Here is a 6,401-nt window from a genome sequence, read left to right on the forward strand (position 1 = left end):
AAGTGGAAAATGTGTAAAGAAAAGGCCAGACTATTTTGTTTATATGTCTGCAAAGATGATATGAGGCGTAACCAGAGAGAGGGATCCAATGTATTACTGTCTGGCCAGTCAAATGATCCAATAACTCTCTATGGTGGTGAGGCCATGTCTATTAAAGCGACTTGAGATTGACATGACAGAAAAGGGTGGGGGCGTTCTAAGGAGAGACATTGGTATGGTATTTTATCTAAGAAAGGACTCATTATGCAATGGTAAAAGTTATCAGGTGGGGCATGTAGTAAAACATGGAAACTGACTACCCATCATAATGATTTCATACATTTTTTACGGTGTTAAACTGCTTGAAAGTTTGTCGGAACAAATGGTCGTCGAAATCGGGAAACTTAAGCAGTGTCTCGGTACTTGATGTTTTATGAGAAGAAAAAAAAAAACATTCTACTAGAAAAAATGATCGATATACTCCATTCAATTTATGGAAATCTGAATAGTATTTTCTCATAGGAAACACACACACACACACATTATGGATTGCTGTTGCACTCTTCATGTCGAGATAAAAGTTGAAGTCAGTCAGTCGGAGAAAGATGTAAATGCATAGAAAGAGAAAAAGTTGATTAGAATTGATGCAGAGTTGAGTGGAAGGATAGCGCACGTGTCTCGTATTCTGTAAGTTTGCTTTTTTATCTGCAGAGTAAGTTGTGGAAGAGAAACAGAGGAGCTTATCATCAATTTTGATATGTTGGACAATGGAAAGAACCAAGAAAAGACAAATAAACTACATAAAAGAAAAGTCATTCAATAGCAATTGCATTTCGCAACTGGTAACGGTTTGAAGCTGGACTTTTGAATTTGAAGAAACTTAGTATGATTTTATTAAAACATCCTGGTTTGTTGCTTTAATTAGACAGGAAGTGGATGTTTGTAATAATGAAAATGAAGAACAATGGCGCAAAATAATTATTACATGAAATATCTCCATGAAGAACAAAATGATGAAGTTCCTGTCTTTTCGAGTCCTTTGTAATGGCTATGGCTTATCCTGGTGTAAAGCCTACGTTGGATCTGTTTGTATAAGGCAACGGGCGTAGTAGTCCCAATTGTTGACAGGATTTCAGCTGTTGCAGGTGCTAGTCTAGAAATCTCCCTGACACAAGGGGAAGACCACACCCATACCTCACGCTATCTCTCGTACTTACAGTATGCGCGCAAGCTCGCTCTCTCATTCGCATTTGGTATTGTAGTTATCCTTTCTCCATAAGATTTATTTTTTCTTGTTTGCTCTAGGGATTTCTAGTTTGGCTATTCTTGATTCCTACTTTTTCTCGTCTTTAATTTTCGTTATGCAGGACTATAGTATTAGTATTTGTAGTTAAAAAAGTGGTAGAAATAGCATCCTTTCAAATCTATATCGAATAATTCACAGCCACGATCTCCTATCAATCACTAGCAGAAACAGAAGTCCAAATGCATGAAAGCAAACCGCCCTAGGAAGTGGCCGAAAGCTAAGCCTTCCCCTTCCTCCTCCATGCTCCCTCTTTTCCCCCTTCCCTCTACCTCCTTTGCCTCCTTCCATTTTCCTCCATCACCTCTCCCCGACACCCAGAGGGACCAATAACGGTGTCTTACGAAAACCATAATTTGCGGTTAACCAGAATAATGTTAAATGAGGAAGTGGCCATCTTTGTAAATGGTTCGAGACGAACTTGTTTGTTTCTTGCAGGGGGGGACATGTTTTGTATTGGCCATGTTGTTGTTTGTGTAATTTATTTAATACATAAGTTAAATAATTCAAGCTGATTGTACTGATAAATTAGCCTGTGATGGTTTTAAAGCTTGGAGAATGCGGCGTTATTATTATTATTATTTTAAGGAACTTGCAATAAATGATCCAGTGTTCATTGTTTTCGTCCTGTCCCCTGTTCCGCTTACCATTGTTTGTTTAGAGGTTCGGTCGTAATGTACTGCATATGATAGTTGGCATTGTTGCATTTATGTGATGCAAGACGGCCATTTATAGCGACGTTTCCCTGTTGCATGGAGACCGCTCTCAGCAAATGAAAGTAAATTGCTTTGGCTCGCTTGGCTATTCTTAGGAACTGCACCAATGCTGGCGTTATGGATTCGGTGTGTTCGACTGCTCCTATGATTGTTTAAGCAATTTATTAGCTTTCACTTTTACATAATTTATATGGTTTCTCTCTCTCTCTCTCTCTCTCTCTCTCTCTCTCTCTCTCTCTCTCTGAAATAAACGGTGCTCTCTCGCTGCTCAGAAGACTCGTATTGGATCCAGGCCGAAGAGGAAACGATAAAGGCTCTTTTTTTTTAAATAATGCAGTGGGCCCTTGTTGGCATAAGCTGTGGATTGGGTACATACTTATTTATATATATATATATATATATATATATATATATATATATATATATATTATATATATATATATATATATATATATATATATAATATATATATATATATATATTATATATATAATATATATATATATATTATATATATAATATATATATATATATATAATATATATTATATATGTATGATATATATATGATATATATATATAATATATAGATATATATATATATATATATATATATATATATATATATATATATATATATATATAGTGAGAGAGAGAGAGAGAGAGAGAGAGAGAGAGGGTGTGTGTTGGTTTATCCATTCAGTAAATTAAGGTAATGAATTCCCCATCAAGGTAATCTCTACCGACAGTAGTTGAAACCTTTCGCGCGAAAGGTAGATATCTGCCTGGAATCCAGACACATTTTTTGTGTCTAGCTTTTAATATGAAAGAGATTGTATATTACTATGTTGTTGTCACATTGTTTATGTACTTGCATCAATAATGTGATCATGGTTTTTGCAATGAGTGAGCGAGCTCCCTCGCAGTCGGATGGCACCCTGGAGCGGTGAGCAGGGAAGAGGAGGGTCAGGTCGTTACTTGGCGCTGAATAGGAAATGGACATCGATTTCAATGGAAGTGTGTCATACTTCGTTATCGAAGTCGGGTTTTGTTGTTGCCACTTTTGACACGTTATTGCATTTCTCAGTGTTGTCTGGTTATAGCACACCCTTGTAATTTGGGTTCTATACAATTAAATGTCATAACTGTTGCCTATTAGATCTCTCTCTCTCTCTCTCTCTCTCTCTCTCTCTCTCTCTCTCTCTCTCTCTCTCTCTCTCTCTCTCTCCTGTATTTAGGCGTGGGCGTGCTGGACGTCCTCTTTGTAGCTGTAATGGCAAAATCACGCCTCAACGCAGATTCAAATGCAGGAAATTATTTATTTGTTTGAAATGATAAACACGTAATTTTGAGAGAGAGAGAGAGAGAGAGAGAGAGAGAGAGAGAGAGAGAGAGAGAGAGAGAGAGTTTCTGAACATTGTATACAGCAGTATACGTGCAATACGGATGTTATGCTTATAACAATAATATTGATCTTGAGCCTTGTAGTATCGCAAACTATAAATGTTTAGAAATTAGCCATTATCTGTTAGTACTGGATTCTGTTTAACATTAGAATAACTGTGACTGGCATGGTAGTTTGTTTAGTCTGGAAGGTAAGTTTATCAGACTATTATATTTTACCAGCTAGCTACGGTAAGTCTCTATACTCAATTTTTTTTAATGAGGCGTATTTGCACCGACTCGCAACGGTGCCCTTTTAGCTTGAAGAAGTTTCCTGTTCTCCGATTGGTTAGAATTATCTTTTCCAACCAATCAGCGATCAGGAAACTTTTCAGAGCTAAAAGGGCACCCCTGCGACTCGGTGCAAATCTGCCTCACTAAAAAGAATTGACTATAGTAGGTATAATCCTGCCCCTTTACCTTGAATTGAAACTTGCATATGGACGAATAAAGTTTCTGTTAAATAGAGGTATTTTCTTAGTGACATTATATTGTCATGGTTTCGTGGGTGAATTATCCAGTTGATGTACTCTAGCGTAACCTTAACTTGATTGACAACATTCCTCGTCCATCCAGTCTTGATGATAGAGATGTTACGAGTCGTTCTTAAATTTTGAATGAAGCACTACACTTTCATTCTGAATATCTATATACTGTAGGTGCCTGTGATGTGAGAGGTAGTCCGGGGCTGGAAGACGTCAAGTTCAGATGTTAGAATTCGTTACCTGTTGCTTCATTTTTTTTATACATACAAAATTTATAGGTTTACATAGTGTATATGAAAAGATATTATATGCATCTGTCGTCTAAAGAATGAAAGTAGTTTATTGAAAAGTGTGCATATGAGAGAGAGAGAGAGAGAGAGAGAGAGAGAGAGAGAGAGAGAGAGAGAGAGAGAGAGAGAGAGAGAGAGAGAGAGAGAGAGGTGGGGTGGGTGGAGAATGGCATCAAACGGGTTTGATAGATGGTGTCTAAAATCGTGTTAGGAAGGGTTTTGGTATTCATGAAGATGTTGAATGATCGTAAAAATGGGTTGAATATCTCAATGTTCGTATGCGACAGTTAAAGTTTTACTGCACGATGCGTTTTTCCATGGTTCCTCAGTTGGAGAGAGAAAGAGAATTTATGACAGTAGAAGGGTTGCACAAGAGGAAAAAAAATCATGAGAGGGTAATTTATCGGGCCAAAGAAGGAATCCCATGCTGCATTGATCTATATTGATTGAGGTATAAGGTGTCCGACGATACAGTCTCGTCTACTTTTGAGTATATGAGATCAAGCTTCTTGAATGATATAAGTTCAATGAACAGAAACTGATTGCACAGCATTAAGAACTGCAAAACCCACGAGCTTAAGCGTAGAGAGAAGAGCCCACACCACTGCCCATCATTAGAAACCAAGAGGCCCGTAGAGCATTGAACGTCTCATTTTGTATTAAATTATTATTATTATTATTATTATTATTAAATGCTAAGCTACAACCCTAGTTGGAAAAGCAGGATGCTATAAGCCCAGGGGCCCCAACAGGGAAAATAGCCCAGTGAGGAAAGGAAATAAGGAAAAATAAAATCTTTTAAGAATAGTAACAACATTAAAATAAGTATTTCCTACATAAACTATGAAAACTTTAACAAAACAAGAGGAGAGAAACTAGATAAAACAGTGTGCCCGAGTGTACCCTCAAGCAAGAGAACTCTAACCCAAGACAGTGGAAGACCATGGTACAGAGGCTATGGCACTACCCAAGACTAGAGAACAATGGTTTGATTTTGGAGTGTCCTTCTCCTAGAAGAGCTACTTACCATAGCTGAAGTCTCTTCTACCCTTACCAAGAGGAAAGTAGCCACTGAACAAATCATCTTTTAAATTTTATTTAACTTTTTCCACCATCTTCAGTCTCTCTCTCTCTCTCTCTCTCTCTCTCTCTCTCTCTCTCTCTCTCTCTCTCTCTCTCTCTCTCTCTCCTGTATATAGGCGTGGGCGTGCTGTACGCCCTCTTTGTATCTGTAATGGCAAAATCACGCCCCAACGCAGATTTAAATGCAGGAAATTATTTGTTTGTTTGGAATGATAAGCACGTACTTTTTAGTTAGAGAGAGAGAGAGAGAGAGAGAGAGAGAGAGAGAGAGAGAGAGAGAGAGAGAGAGAGAGAGAGAGAGAGAGAGAGAGAGAGAGTGTTTCTGAACATTGTATACAGCAGTATACGTGCAATACGGATGTTATGCTTATAACAATAATATTGATCTTGAGCCTTGTAGTATCGCAAGCTATAAATGTTTAGAAATTAGCCATTATCTGTTAGTACTGGATTCTGTTTAACAGAATAACTTCGACTGCCATGGTAGTTTGTTTAAATAATCCTGCTCTTTTACCTTGAATTGAAACTTGCATATGGACGAATAAAGTTTCTGTTAAATAGAGCTATTTTCTTAGTGACATTATAATGTCATGGTATCGTGAGTGAATTATCCAGTTGATGTACTCTAGCGTAATCCTAACTTGATTGACAACATTCCTCGTCCATCAAGTCTTGATTATAGAGATGTTACGAATCGTTCTTAAATTTTGAATGAAGCACTACACTTTCATTCTGAATATCTATATAGGGGCCTGTGATGTGAAAGGTAGTCCGGGGCTGGAAGACGTCAAGTTCAGATGTTAGAATTCGTTACCTGATGCTTCATTTTTTACATATACAAATTTATAGGTTTGCATAGTGTATATGAAAAGATATTATAAGCATCTGTCGTCTAAAGAATGAAAGTAGGTTCGTGAAAAGTGTGCATATTAGAGAGAGAGAGAGAGAGAGAGAGAGAGAGAGAGAGAGAGAGAGAGAGAGAGAGAGAGAGAGAGAGAGAGGTGGGGTGGGGTGGGGTGGAGAATGGCATCAGACGGGTTTGATAGATGGTGTCTAAAATCGTGTTAGGAAGGGTTTTGGTATTCATAAAGATGTTGAATGAT

Source organism: Palaemon carinicauda, chromosome 44, assembly GCF_036898095.1.
Source record: "Palaemon carinicauda isolate YSFRI2023 chromosome 44, ASM3689809v2, whole genome shotgun sequence".
NCBI lineage: Eukaryota > Metazoa > Arthropoda > Malacostraca > Decapoda > Palaemonidae > Palaemon > Palaemon carinicauda.